The 16,082-nt window shown below is 39.2% G+C and overlaps 1 non-coding gene across 1 annotated transcript; it reads right to left on the minus strand.

Annotated features, from left to right (window-relative positions):
• Positions 1-15,575: 15,575 nt before the first annotated feature.
• LOC128291216 (small nucleolar RNA R71) lies at positions 15,576-15,682 on the minus strand. Its single transcript, XR_008280992.1, has one exon. It is a non-coding gene; the product is annotated as a small nucleolar RNA R71 (small nucleolar RNA).
• Positions 15,683-16,082: the final 400 nt, after the last annotated feature.

Consider the following 16,082-nt stretch of genomic DNA (forward strand, 5'->3'; position numbering starts at 1 on the left):
GTGTTACCTAATCTCGTATTTTGCACTGGATTTTCCACGGCTAACATTGGGCAGTCTCGAATATAATGATCTGTCGATCCACATTTAAAACAGGCCCGATCATGCAACCTAAAACTGTCGGGATATCGTTTACCACAGTGCTTACACTCGTGTTGATTTGACCTGGCATTACCCACACTCGCTAATGAGATAGCTCTCGAGCTCACTGGTGGCCTATTCTGATCTTGTCTAGATAACCTAAAGTAGCTTTAGAATGGCTGAAATCATCTCAGAACTTCTTTGATGCCGACTGGAATGACTTACCGGATGTTCTTTTGCGTGTATCTCTAGCTTCAAAGTCAGCTTTTCTTTTCTCTTTCCCGAGCTCTTTAGCTTTGCAGGCTCTCTTAACAAGTACCACAAACTCTTTTATCTCAAGTATGCCAACTAACAGTTTAATATCTTCATTCATCCCATCTTCAAATCTTTTACACATTATGACTTCCGTGGAAACACACTCTCGGGCATACCGACTGAGTCTCACAAATTTTCGCTCATACTCTGTCACTGTCATCCGACCCTGTTTTAGCTCTAGAAATTCTTTATACTTCTGATCGATAAATCTCTGACTGATATATTTGTTATGGAACTTAGTCTGAAAGAATTCCCAGGTTACCTGCTCTCTCGGGACTACTGATACTGTGGTATTCCACCAGTGGTATGCTGTGTCTCAAAGTAAAGATATAGCATATTTCAAACATTCATCAAGAGTATAAGACAGCTCATCAAACAAATAGATGGTATTATCAAGCAGATCTCAGCCTGCTCAGCATCATCATCATCAGTGGCTTTAAACTCCTCAGCTCTATGTTTTTTGATTTTATCAACAGGAGGTCTATTCAATCACAACGGATCACTTACTTGGTGTACAGAAGGCATGGAAGATGGATTAATCGAGGCTGGAGGTTGTTGTGTACCCGGGTTAGTCCGGATATATTGGGTGAACCAGTCATTCATCATTTGATAGAAGGCTTGTTTAGCATCACATTCTGGATTACTCGAAGTCGGTCGAGAATCAGCCTGCACTGCCCCTTGCGCAGGTGCAGGCGCTACACTCTCGACATCATCAGCTACAGCTATGTCAGGATCGATTTACTATATGAAAACACATTTCAAATGTCAGAAGTCATCACACTATCACATTATATAATTATGGCATGTATAGCTAGACTCACAGGCGCTACCTTAGTCCTAGAACCGACTAAACTGTAGCTTTGATGCCAATAAAATGTAACACCCTTAACCCGTATCCGTCACCGAATTAGAGTTATAAGGCATTGCTAAACATATTACAAATCATACAATTATGCATTATATATTACAGCTCGACCCTAATATCACATCAGTGGTATAATCATTTCATATATCAGAACCTAAAAATTTTATCATTCATCACATAGTATAAATAAAATATACCTCAAACTACATCAGCATAGCTTATACCTATACCGAACATATGACTCATCGATATCTTTATTGTTGAGTATTAAACATGTTCTTAAATAAGCCATGCACTTACATAAGTTATATATTGATGGAAAATAAATTTCATTATTAGCCTCTTTATTCCTACATGCAGCACAATATTGTAAATTTATATGTGATTTGTTTTGGTACATTAATAAAATTTAATGAATCCATTCGAACATATATATATACATGCATAAATAAAAACTCCTAGCAAAAGCTCATAATATAACTAATTGAAACTTATTTCACAGTTTAGCAAACAACTGCATATACAATATAAATTCAATATAACATAGTCGAATATACCTTAAGGTTTAATTCTAGTGCGCATTCACCCTAGGCACCAAAGCCACACTTTATTAATTAATTTCATACCAAGTAAATGAAAAAAAGAATCATGGAATATGTGACAGCCCAAAATTGACCCTAGTCGGAAGGTGGTCACGGGACCACAAAACCGAGGCATAAAAATAATTAAAAATTTATTTTGATGCCTATAATATGTGTGTGCTCATGTATGACATTTTATGATGATTGATTTAGTGTTATAAGGGTGAATTCCACAAGAAAGGACTTAGTAATGAACTTTGAAAGTATGATAGGAAATGTGTGATGACTAATTAAAGCATGCATGCAAAATAATGGACTTGCATGTCAAATTCCCCTTTATAGGTGGTGGCGGCCATGACAAGGGAGGATGGGCTAAACATGTCATGAAACATGTTTTGTTGGTGCATTAGGGTGAAATAATAAACAAAGGTGTATGGGTGATAAAAAAATGAAAAAAAATGTGTGTGAGTGTGGTAATCCCCCATTGCCGTGAGTTGTAGAGAAGGAAAGAAAAAAAATTTTGTTCATCCTTTCTTTGAGCCAAAACTAAGGAAGAAGGAGGATTTTTGCTTCATGCTTGGTTTGGAAGAGATCTAGAAGGAGATTTGGCTAAGTTTGCATCAAGATTAAGGTATGTATGAGGTTGTGTTGGGAGTTTCATGCATGGTTTGGTTGCTAATTTGATGTGCATGTTAGCCATGGCTCAAATCTTTGTTATGCCATGGAAATGGCATTTGGCCAAAGTTGTTATGGTGATAAAGCCATTGCATGCTAAGTGTGAAACTTGATGATGATGCATGCAATGATGGATTGTCTACTCATGAGTAAGATTTTGAGCTTTCTTTTTGTTTTATCATGATTGAAGTTGAAAAGAAGCATGATTGTCATATTCGCCATGATGCATTCTTGAGCATGATTCATGCTTCTTGCATGTTAGTTAAAATTTGTGTTTTGGATGGCTATGGACACCTTGAAATTGCCATGCTCATATATGCATATATATGATTGCACATTATGTTTTGGTTATGAACTAAGTGATGAATATATTGGTTTAAAGAAGAAGATGTGGAAGAATGCTTGTGAAATTGCAAGCACAATTCGCCTAGCACACATGTAGGTGCTTGATGCTATATTATAAGTTTTGGGCCACAATGTGCAAAGCATTAATTAGTAAATTGCATGCTGTTTTGTGAGGTATTAAGTGCAAAATTGACCTCAACATGTACATGAATATTCGCCTTGGATAGCCTATTGAAGGCCTTAGCATTTCCTTGATGCTCAAATAAATTGTATTGAATTGCTTGATGTAGTATAAAATGTGCATGACCATTGTGTATTCAAGCTAAAGAGTGGCCATATGACCATTTAAAATCCTTGTCATATTCGGCCATAAGCAAGCACAATGAGGTTTTAATAAATTGAATTTGTTTGAATTAGCTCAAGAGCTAAGAGGGCCACAATTGGACAAGGGAAGGAAAAGGTGATCGAATAGCCGAAAAAGCCGCTCGACAACATCCGAGGTAAGTCCTCAAGAAGTGACCCTACTTGAATTGTGTGAAATAAAGTATGGATGTGTATTGATTATTGATTATGTATGCATGAGTATTTGAATTCTACCGGGCTAAGTCCCAAGGCGAATATGCTTGCGACTATAATTGCGTTTGAGCCTTAGTAACGAAAATGAATTATGTATGTCCAATGATAATTGATGTATGTGTTCATGGAAATTGAATGATATCCGGCTAAACTCAAGACAATTATGCTGAAATTATATCCGGTTAAGACCAAGGCAATTGTGCTAGTGGCTATATTCGGCTAAGACCAAGGCATTCGTATGAAGTTATTCGATCCGGCTAAGACCAAGGCATTTGTGCACGGATTATATCCGGTTATATTCTGAAGAATCTTGGGCTGGAGGTGAGTGTTGGTTGCTGTAATGAATTCAATTAGTACACTAAAAGCCCAAAGGATAAGGTACGTTATATGTGCATTGAAAGTCGACATGTTTGAGCAACATTCGCTCAATCGACTAATAAATTTCAGTTATTGAATTGATTGATATTTTGTGAAATCATATAATGATGAAGTGTGAAGTAAGAATGTGTATTAATGAAATGATGCATTTGGCTATGTGAATGTATTGCTGTAATTAGAGTTGATTATATTCCTTGAGACTTACTAAGCATAAGAATGCTTACCCTGCTGCTTTGGCTCTCGCTTTTTTTTAGATTTCGCTCAAGCAATTGGATTTGGGATCGTTGAAGTCAAGTCATTCACACTATCAAGCCTCCATTTTGGTATAAATTTTGGTTGAACTTGAGATGGCATGTATAGGACTACCCTTGTTTGTTAAATATGTTGTGATGTAAGTATGTACGGCCATGCGAAAATGGCTCAAAAGGGAAGCATGAACTTAGACTAATTGTGGGTTGTATGTATATATTTGGTGTCATGATGTGGCTATGGCTTGAAATGGGAATGTTGGTCATATGATCAGCCATTGGCATGGTTAAAATGATCATATATGAACCTATGTATGGCAAGACTAGTCGAATCATGGAGACTACCAAATAGGTAAGTCCTACCTTAAAAACAGATGCTGCCAGCTGCAGTGGCGTGAATGTGAAAAATCACCAAAATTCATAGGAATGGAATTAAATAGTGAATAAGCTATGTAAATGAACCTTGATGAGTCTATTTTCATATGGAAGAAACGAAATGGTCATAGGAGTTACAGCTTAAGAGATATTAAAGCTATTGTGAGACAGGGCCAGAATGGTTTCTGGGTTCCCTGTCGCAAATTTAAAAATTCACTATAAATTATCCAAAAAGAATTAGGAGACATACCTTATATGTACAGATTCCATTTTGAGTCTAGTTTCATTAGAAACAAACGATACCAGAATTAAATCCCTGTACAGAGAGATATTCAAGTTATACCGCGCGAAGGTCAGAGCAGTCGATCCCTGTAACATGGGTAACTTTAACTAATAAACTGTACCAATTGGCCCGACAAAAAATTCTAGAAATAAATCCATGGATGGATATATGAGTCTAAATTCAGGGAAAATTTACGAAACCAGTTTCCGAGTTTTGAAACTCTAGATATGATTTTTAAGGCGACAGTGACGCAGTTTTCCAGCCTGACTGGAAATGTCAAATTGGTGGGCAAAACATGTGAACTTGGCTTGTTAACCCCTCGGTCCGACACCGCAATGGTCTCGGGTTTGGGGTGTTACAATTTTATTGGTATCGAGCCACGGTTTAGTCGATTCTAGGACTACCGTGATGTGTTTGGGGTCTAGCTATACATGCCATTAAATGATGAATCGATAGTGTGGTGATTTCGACAATTTGACTTTGTGTTTGTTTATAGCAATGGGTCCCGATCCCAACCGAAAGCGATAGCTGATGATGTGGAGAGTATGGCGCTGCTCTCGCGCAAGGGGACAGCGCGGCGGACTCTCAACCTATGGCCAGCAATCCTAATGACGAGGCTAAGCAAGCCTTTTATAGTGTGATGAACGAATGGTTTAATCAATACATTCGAACCAACACTACTGCTCCACAACCTCCATTCCCGACAAATGCAACCCCAAGACCTACAATACCTCCCAGAATCGACCAAATAAGGTCAAGTAAGCCCCAATCGATAGGATTCAAAACATGGGGCCACTGAATTTAAAGCTACGGATGATGATGATGCCGAACGAGCTGAATTTTGGTTGGACAACACTATCCGGTGCTCGATGAGCTATCTTGTACACCCGATGAGTGCTTAAAGTGTACCATCTCCTTGCTACGTGATTACGCCTACTATTGGTGGAGTACTCGACTTCGTGGTACCTAGAGAGCAAGTGACTTGGGAATTCTTTCAAACCGAGTTCAAAAAAGTATATCACCGAGATTCATCGACCAAAAGCGGAGGGAATTTCTTGATCTTAAGCAAGGTTCTATGTCCGCTATCGACTACGAACGAAAGTTTGTGAGGCTTAGCCGGTACGCGTGAGAATGCATTTTGTCCGAAGCTATTATGTGTAAACGCTTCGAGGATGGGCTGAATGATGATATAAGGATGTTTGTTGGCATTCTCGAGATACGAGAGATCGTAGTACTTGTTGAGCGAGCTTGTAAAGTCGAAGAGCTTAGAAAGGAGAAACAAAAAGCTGATGTGGGAACCGGAGAATTCGAAGAGGTCCTCGGAAAGTCTCTTCAACAGCAATCAAGAGATTTCGAGATGATGTGAACCGGTCTAGAGGCGCTTTGGGCTTTTCTAGACGAGGACGCGATCGACCCCTGTGACCACACGAGTCACTTCGATCGCCATGGTGGAAATGATCGCCGAGAGAGGGCGAGTGTCAACATTGTGGCAAATGGCATTCGGGAGCTGTTGGTTTCGTGATCGCCCTGCTATAAGTGTGGATCGGCCGACCACTTTAGGAAGGATTGCCCGAGGATGCTTGAACAAAATGTAAGTCGAGTGCAAACCCGGTGCTACCATCGCCGACGAGGCCACCTAGAAATATGGGCAATGTCGATTGGCGGTCGAGAGGATCTAGAGATGCTACCATCGATCTCGAGGCTCGTGCTCTGCTAGGACTTATGCCATACGCGCACGCCGAGGATGCCGCCTCTCCGCATGTTATTACCGGTACTTTCACTCTTTTCAATACAAATGTAATTGCTTTGATTGACCCCGGTTCTACTCATTCATATATATGTGAAACCTTAGCATCCAAAGAAGACTTTGCCCATTGAGTCTCACCGAGTTTGTAATTCGGTGTCAAACCCTTGGGTCATTACGTGCTTGTCAACAAAGTGTGCAAGAAAAGTCCCTAGTGTTCCAAGGTTCTTGTTTTCCCATGGACTTGATGCTTTTGCCGCTCGATGAGTTCGATGTTATTCTTGGTTTGGATTGGTTGACCATGCACGATGCGCTTGTAAATTGCAAGAGCAAGACCATCGATTTGAGGTGCGCGAATAATGAAATAATTCGGGTTGAGTCTACGGACTTAAAGGGTTGCCACCGTAATATCGCGATGTTGGCCCGTAAATATGTAAGAAAAGGGTGCGGCGCACCTTGCGTGACGTGCTCGATGACAAGGAATCGAGAAGAAACCCGAATCTGCGCTCGTGGTTTGTGAATACCGGATGTTTTCCCAAGAATTGCCGGTTTACCACCGCTCGGAAATAGAATTTGGCATCGAATTGGTACCGGTACCACTCAATTTCGATAGCTCCGTGATCGTATGGCACCAACGGAATTAAAGGAGTTGAAAGTTCATTGCAAGAATTGGTGGATAGAGGTTTTGCTCACCCGAGTTTTTCGCCTTGGGTGCGCCGGTGTTGTTCGTGAAGAAGAAGGATGGAACCATGCGATTGTGCATCGACTATCGCCAACTTAATAAAGCGGCGATAAAGAACAAATATCCATTGCCACGTATTGATGACTTGTTCGATCAACTCAAGGGAGCCTCGGTGTTCTCGAAAATAGATTTGAGATCGGGCTACTATCAATTGCGAATCCGAGATTCGGACGTGCCCAAGACCGCCTTCGAATCGAGATATGGTCACTATGAGTTCCTAGTGATGCCGCTTGGGCTCACTAATGCCCTAACGGTATTTATGGATTTAATGAATCGGATCTTTAGACCATATTTGGATCGATTCGTAGTCGTGTTCATTGATGACATCTTGGTCTATTCAAGAAATGAGACCGAACATGCTGAACACTGCGGTTAGTGCTGCAAATTTTACGGACAAGCAATTATATGCTAAGTTCAGCAAGTGTGAGTTCGTTAAGAGAGGTTAGCTTCTTGGGTCATGTGGTATCTCTCAGACGGTATTCGAGTCGAATTCAATAAAATTTCAGCCATACTTAATTGGAAGCCTCCAGAAATATTACGAGGTTCGAGCTTTTTGGGGCTTGCTTGTTATTACCGACGATTTGTAAAAGGCTTCTCAACGATAGCCACGCCGATGACGGCTTACTCCAAAAGGATGTTAAGTTCAATGGACGGAGAAATGCCAAAAAGTTTCGATCAATCAAAACTTATTTGATGAAGCCCCAATTCTAGTGCAACCCGAGTCCCAAGAAAGAGCTTGTCATCTATAGCGACGCCTCTACTTGGGTTAGGTTATGATTAATGCAAGAAGGTCGAGTTGTGGCCTGCGCGTCGAGGCAATTAAAGCCACATGAGAAAAATTATCCGACTCATGATCTCGAATTGGCCGCCATCGTATTCGCCTTAAAGATTTGGTGACATTACTTATTTGGTGAAAGGTGCCATGTATACTCGGATCACAAAAGTCTCAAATATTTGATGATCCAAAGAGACTTAAATCTGCGACAAAGACGTTGGCTCGAGCTGTTAAAAGATTACGAGCTGGTCATTGACTATCACCCGGAAAGGCGAATGTGGTTGCGGATGCCTTGAGTCGTAAATCATTATTCGCTTTTACGGACGATGAACGTGCACTTGTCTGCTCGATCCGATAGTGTGTTAGTAGCTGAATTGAAAGCCAAACCACTATTGATACATCAAATTCGAGAAGCTCGTAAAGTCGACGACGAGTTGGTCGCAAAACGGGCCGAGTGTGTTCCAAACAAGGATTCGAGTTTCAAATCGATGATGACGATTGTTTGAGGTTCAAAGTCATCTGTGTGTTCCAAAGAATTGAACTCATTTCGATAATTCAATGAAGCCCATTGTAGCCAAATGGCAATCCACCCGGGGAGTACGAAGATGTACAATGATTTGAAACGTCGGTTTTGGTGGCATGGTATGAAGCGAGACATCTCCGACTTTGTTTCGAGATGTTTAATATGTCAACACGTGAAAGCGGAACATCAGGTGCCTTCAGGATTACTTCAGCCAATCACGATACCCGAGTGGAAATGGGATCGAGTCACAATGGACTTTGTATCCGGACTGCCATTGTCAGCAAGTAAGAAGGATGCGGTTTGGGTCGTGGTAGATCGATTGACTAAGTCGGCCCACTTTGTCCCCGTGACGACGGATTTTCAATGGACAAATTAGCGGAATTGTACGCTTCTCGATTGTGAGATTACACGGGTGCCTATTTCCATCGTGTGGGATAGAGATCCGAGATTTACCTCGCGATTTTGGAAAAGTTGCAAGAAGCTTTGGGTACCAAGTTGCATTTCAAGACCGCCTTTCACCCCCAAACCGATGGTCAATCTGGCGGATAATTCGATACTTGAGGATATGTTAAGATGTTGCGTCCTCGAGTTTAGTGGTTCATGGGAACGGTATTTGCCGTTGATTGAATTCGCTTACAACAACAAATTTTCAATCAAGTATTAAGATGGCACCTACGAGGCTTTGTACGGCGTAAATGCCGTACACCATTGTTTTGACCGAGCTTGGTGAAAGCAAGATTTTCGGTGGATTTGATTAGGAATGCTGAATGAAGTGAAAGTAATCCGTGAAAGTCTCAAGATAGCCTTCGATCGTCGGAAGTCGTATACGGATATGAAGCGTAAGGATATCGAGTATCGTGGGTGATAAAGTGTTTCTCAAGGTATCGCTTGGAAAAAGATACTCGTGTTCTACCGTAAGGGCAAGTTGAGCCCGAGGTTCATTGGGCCATATGAGATATCGAGCGAGTCGGTCCAAGGGCATATCGTTTGATTTTGCCCCCTGAACTCAAAAAGGTTCACGATGTCTTCCACGTTTCGATGCTTCGACATTATAGATCCGATCCATCGCACGTGATTAGTCCATCAGAAGTTGAAATTCAAGCCAATATGAGTTATGAGGAAGAACCGATTCGTATCCTATCACGAAAAGTGAAAGAGTTGTGAAACAAGCGGGTTCCGCTAGTAAAAGTGTTATGGCTCAAGCACGGGATAGAAGAAGCTACTTGGGAGACCGAGAACTCTATGAAAGAGCGATATCCGCACCTATTTACGGTAAGATTTTCGGGACGAAAATTTCTTAAGTGGGGAGAGTTGTGACAGCCAAAATTGACCCTAGTCGGAAGGTGGTCTCGGGACCACAAAACCGAGGCATAAAAATAATTAAAATTTATTTTGATGCCTATAATATGTGTGTGCTCATGTATGACATTTTATGATGATTGATTTAGTGTTATAAGGGTGAATTCCACAAGAAAGGACTTAGTAATGAACTTTGAAAGTATGATAGGGAAATGTGTGATGACTAATTAAAGCATGCATGCAAAATAATGGACTTGCATGTCAAATTCCCCTTTATAGGTGGTGGCCACGCCATGACAAGGAGGATGGGCTAAACATGTCATGAAACATGTTTTGTTGGTGCATTAGGGTGAAATAATAAACAAAGGTGTATGGGTGATAAAAAAATGAAAAAAAAATGTGTGTGAGTGTGGTAATCCCCCCCCATTGCCGTGAGTTGTAGAGAAGGAAAGAAAAAAATTTTGTTCATCCTTTCTTTGAGCCAAAACTAAGGAAGAAGGAGGATTTTTGCTTCATGCTTGGTTTGGAAGAGATCTAGAAAGAGATTTGGCTAAGTTTGCATCAAGATTAAGGTATGTATGAGGTTGTGTTGGGAGTTTCATGCATGGTTTGGTTGCTAATTTGATGTGCATGTTAGCCATGGCTCAAATCTTTGTTATGCCATGGAAATGGCATTTGGCCAAAGTTGTTATGGTGATAAAGCCATTGCATGCTAAGTGTGAAACTTGATGATGATGCATGCAATGATGGATTGTCTACTCATGAGTAAGATTTTGAGCTTTCTTTTGTTTTATCATGATTGAAGTTGAAAAGAAGCATGATTGTCATATTCGCCATGATGCATTCTTGAGCATGATTCATGCTTCTTGCATGTTAGTTAAAATTTGTGTTTTGGATGGCTATGGACACCTTGAAATTGCCATGCTCATATATGCATATATATGATTGCACATTATGTTTTGGTTATGAACTAAGTGATGAATATATTGGTTTAAAGAAGAAGATGTGGAAGAATGCTTGTGAAATTGCAAGCACAATTCGCCTAGCACACATGTAGGTGCTTGATGCTATATTATAAGTTTTGGGCCACAATGTGCAAAGCATTAATTAGTAAATTGCATGCTGTTTTTGTGAGGTATTAAGTGCAAAATTGACCTCAACATGTACATGAATATTCGCCTTGATAGCCTATTGAAGGCCTTAGCATTTCCTTGATGCTCAAATAAATTGTATTGAATTGCTTGATGTAGTATAAAATGTGCATGACCATTGTGTATTCAAGCTAAAGAGTGGCCATATGACCATTTAAAATCCTTGTCATATTCGCCATAAGCAAGCACAATGAGGTTTTAATAAATTGAATTTGTTTGAATTAGCTCAAGAGCTAAGAGGGCCACAATTGGACAAGGGAAGGAAAAGGTGATCGAATAGCCGAAAAAGCCGCTCGACAACATCCGAGGTAAGTCCTCAAGAAGTGACCCTACTTGAATTGTGTGAAATAAAGTATGGATGTGTATTGATTATTGATTATGTATGCATGAGTATTTGAATTCTACCCGGCTAAGTCCCGGCGAATATGCTTGCGACTATAATTGCGTTTGAGCCTTAGTAACTAAAATGAATTATGTATGTCCAATGATAATTGATGTATGTGTTCATGGAAATTGAATGATATCCGGCTAAACTCAAGACAATTATGCTGAAATTATATCCGGTTAAGACCAAGGCAATTGTGCTAGTGGCTATATCCGGCTAAGACCAAGGCATTCGTATGAAGTTATTCGATCCGGCTAAGACCAAGGCATTTGTGCACGTGATTATATCCGGTTATATTCAAGAATCTTGGGCTGGAGGTGAGTGTTGGTTGCTGTAATGAATTCAATTAGTACACTCGAAAAGCCCAAAGGATAAGGTACGTTATATGTGCATTGAAAGTCGACATGTTTGAGCAACATTCGCTCAATCGACTAATAAATTTCAGTTATTGAATTGATTGATATTTTGTGAAATCATATAATGATGAAGTGTGAAGTAAGAATGTATTAATGAAATGATGCATTTGGCTATGTGAATGTATTGCTGTAATTAGAGTTGATTATATTCCTTGAGACTTACTAAGCATAAGAATGCTTACCCGTTGCTTTGGCTCTCGCTTTTTTTTAGATTTCGTCAAGCAATTGGATTTGGGATCGTTGAAGTCGAAGTCATTCACACTATCAAGCCTCCATTTTGGTATAAATTTTGGTTGAACTTGAGATGGCATGTATAGGACTACCCTTGTTTGTTAAATATGTTGTGATGTAAGTATGTACGGCCATGCGAAAATGGCTCAAAAGGAAGCATGAACTTAGACTAATTGTGGGTTGTATGTATATATTTGGTGTCATGATGTGGCTATGGCTTGAAATGGGAATGTTGGTCATATGATCAGCCATTGGCATGGTTAAAATGATCATATATGAACCTATGTATGGCAAGACTAGTCGAATCATGGAGACTACCAAATAGGTAAGTCCTACCTTAAAACAGATGCTGCCAGCTGCAGTGGCGTGAATGTGAAAATCACCAAAATTCATAGGAATGGAATTAAATAGTGAATAAGCTATGTAAATGAACCTTGATGAGTCTATTTTCATATGGAAGAAACGAAATGGTCATAGGAGTTACAGCTTAAGAGATATTAAAGCTATTGTGAGACAGGGCCAGAATGGTTTCTGGGTTCCCTGTTGCAACTTTAAAAATTCACTATAAATTATCCAAAAAGAATTAGGAGACATACCTTATATGTACAGATTCCATTTTGAGTCTAGTTTCATTAGAAACAAACGACACCAGCATTAAATCCCTGTACAGAGAGATATTCAAGTTATACCGCGCGAAGGTCAGAGCAGTCGATCCCTGTAACATGGGTAACTTTAACTAATAAACTGTACCAATTGGCCCGACAAAAAATTCTAGAAATAAATCCATGGATGGATATATGAGTCTAAATTCAGGGAAAATTTACGAAACCAGTTTCCGAGTTTTGAAACTCGAGATATGATTTTTAAGGCGACAGTGACGCAGTTTTCCAGCCTGACTGGAAATGTCAAATTGGTGGGCAAAAACATGTGAACTTGGCTTGTTAACCCCTCGGGTCCGACACCGGCAATGGTCTCGGGTTTGGGGTGTTACAGAATATTTTTCCTTATTTAATGCCATGCAAAACCAAATTCAATATTTAATTCACACATCTATCCAAGGTTTCCATTACTGAATTATCAAACCAATTTCATAAATCTTTATTACTAAAAACATATTAGATTAACACTAAATATAATAAACAACATCCAGAAGCATACTTTATCTTAGTATTATACACATCCAAGCTAATCACCTTCATACCACATCCAAGATTTATAATTAAATTCAATTCTCAAAACGCATAACATAATTACTTTTAGCCCATGGCATATAGCAAAATAATTGAAACCAGCTCCAACCATAGTCTAGCCAAACCAAACTCAAGCATAACACTTAAGCTATTTTCGCATGGCTAAATTATACACGACCCAAAAATCTAATATTTCAAAATAAAATCCAACCTATACATGCCATAGTTCAAGTTCGACTATTTAAGTGCCAAAACTGTAGATAGTGTGATGGACTTTGTTGATGATCCCTGAGCTTGTAACGTTAATCCAAATCTATAAAACAGAAACAAATATACACATAATAAGCTATTATAGCTTAGTAAGCCTGATAAACCGTAATTTATACATATTTTAACGCATTTTATGGATGATTTCCCATTAGAATTGGTGAATTTGATGCTCCTAATGCCTTAATTTCATGTTTTATACTTAGGAGAGCATAGGAGAGAGAAAGGAACGAGAAATGGGCCAAAAACGGAGAAAATGAGCCAAAGTATGAAATCAACATGGTGTGGACTTCCTTGCATGGGCAGACCACACGGCCGTGTTAATTTGGCAGGCTCGAGCACAGCCTGAAGTAATCGCACATGGGTGTGTCACACGGGTGTGTCCTTACCGAGCCCAAGTTGAGTCCAATTCAGAAAATGCTAATTTTGAGGGCTCTTAGGCATTCCAAATCCTATAAATACACCCTAGAGGAGGAAGAAAAGGGGTAGACAGAAGAGGGAGTAAGGAATTACTCCAAGGAAGCCGATTGATACATCTCAGCAGCTAGATTCACCATCAAGACTAAAGATCTCTCCTCGATTTCCCCTTTAGGAGTTTTGGGTTTTCTTTATATTTTGTATTCTTTATTACTCTAAGATGCTCTCTTATTTAGTTATGAACTAAAACCCCTAAATACCTAAGGGAAATGAAACCTAAGACGAATCTTGTTATTATTTTCTGAATTGTATGATAAATATTTAACTTGTTCTTAATTATGTGTTCTTAATTCTTGTTTTGATATCCTAGGATATTGATTCAAGATAAGCTTTTATTCAGAGGAGGAATAGACCCTGTCTAAGAGTACATTTTTCATAATTAAGCGGAGTTGTTTGCGCACCTAGACATAGGGTGATAAGATTTTGCCGGATTAGGGTGAAACCTAATAAGGGGATCCACAGATCGAGTTAATGCAACCCTAGGGTGTTAATTAGAGAAAGGTCTCAATTATTCAATCTAGGGATTAGACGTTATTAGTCTTGAATAGGGATAATAACATAACTTAGGGATCTCTACGGAACAAGTTAAATGAATAAATTGGCCGATTCGAAACCAGAATAACAAGTACAGGCTAGGTGGATTTTTCCTTAGGTATCGATTTTTCCCAAAATCAATTCCCCAATTCTATTCTATGTGAATTCTTAGTTTAGATAATTAGTTAGTTAAAACAAAAACCTCTTTATTCTTAGGCTAGATAATAAAAAGACAGTCATTACTAGTATTTTTAGTTCCTTTAGGTTTGACAATCCGGTCTTCTTAAAACTTACTACTATTTGATAGGTACACTTGCCTACATCACGATAATAGTTACTTTCAAGAATGATTAATTATAAATATTTAAAACCTATCACCAAATCACGCGATCAAGTTTTTGGCGCCGTTGTCGAGGAACTAAGATATTAGGAACGCTCAATTTTTATTACTTTAGCCATTTATTTTTCTTGCAATTTAATTTAATTTAATTTTTCTTCTTATTATTATTTATTAGTTTTTTTCTTTCTCTGAACAGGTTTTTATAGTTTATGGCTAGAAGAAACCTGTCAGGACCGCCACTGTTTGACGAAGATATCGATCGCATAGTTCGCAGAAACCAAAGAGAAATAAGGCGAAGCTTAAGATACACAGAGAACGAGCAGGAGGACGATACTCAACCCCAAACCGAAGAGATGGCTGAAAACCAAGACAATCAGCTACCTCTTGTAATTGCGGTTAATCAAAACCCTGCTCCGCGCACTATGTATGATTATGCTAAACCTTCTTTAACAGGAACTGAATCAAGCATAGTTAGACCTATTGTAGCTGCAAATACTTTTGAACTAAAACCTAACACAATTCAAATGATGCAGCAATTTGTTCAGTTTGATGGTTTGCAGGATGAGGATCCCAACGCTTACTTAGCAAACTTCTTAGAACTATGGGATACATTTAAAATTAATGGTGTTTCTGATGATGCCATTCATCTTCGGTTATTCCCTTTTTCATTGAGAAACAAAGCTAAATAGTGGTTGAACTCATTTCCACGAGGGTCAATCACTACTTGGGAACAAATGATTGAAAAATTTCTATTAAAATATTTTTCGCCGGCTAAAATGGCTAAATTACGTAATGATATCTCTTCATTTGTACAGATGGACTTAGAAACTCTTTACGATGCATGGGAGAGATACAAAGACTTACTGAGAAGGTGCCCTCACCATGGGTTACCGCTTTAGCTACAGGTTCAAACGTTCCATAATGGCCTAAATCCTTCGACTCGACAAATGGTTGACGCAGCTGCTGGCGGAACCATCAATAATAAAAGACCTGAAGATACCTATGAGTTTATAGAGGATATGCCACTGAATAACTATCAGTGGCAAGTCATGAGGACTAAGCCAACTAAAACAGTAGGCGTTTACAACGTCAATTCGGTTACTATGCTATTAAATCAGGTAGAACTTCTAAATAAAAAGATTGATGGTTTACTTGGTTCTACTCAGGTACAACCAGGAATGAGGTGTGAAACAAATGGAGGAGGAGCATACACAAAGTATCAACCCTTCAACCCTAGCATCGAGGAGGAACAAGTCCAATATATGGGTAATAATAACTCTCAATCCCAA

Source organism: Gossypium arboreum, chromosome 3 (genome assembly GCF_025698485.1).
Source record: "Gossypium arboreum isolate Shixiya-1 chromosome 3, ASM2569848v2, whole genome shotgun sequence".
Taxonomy (NCBI): domain Eukaryota; kingdom Viridiplantae; phylum Streptophyta; class Magnoliopsida; order Malvales; family Malvaceae; genus Gossypium; species Gossypium arboreum.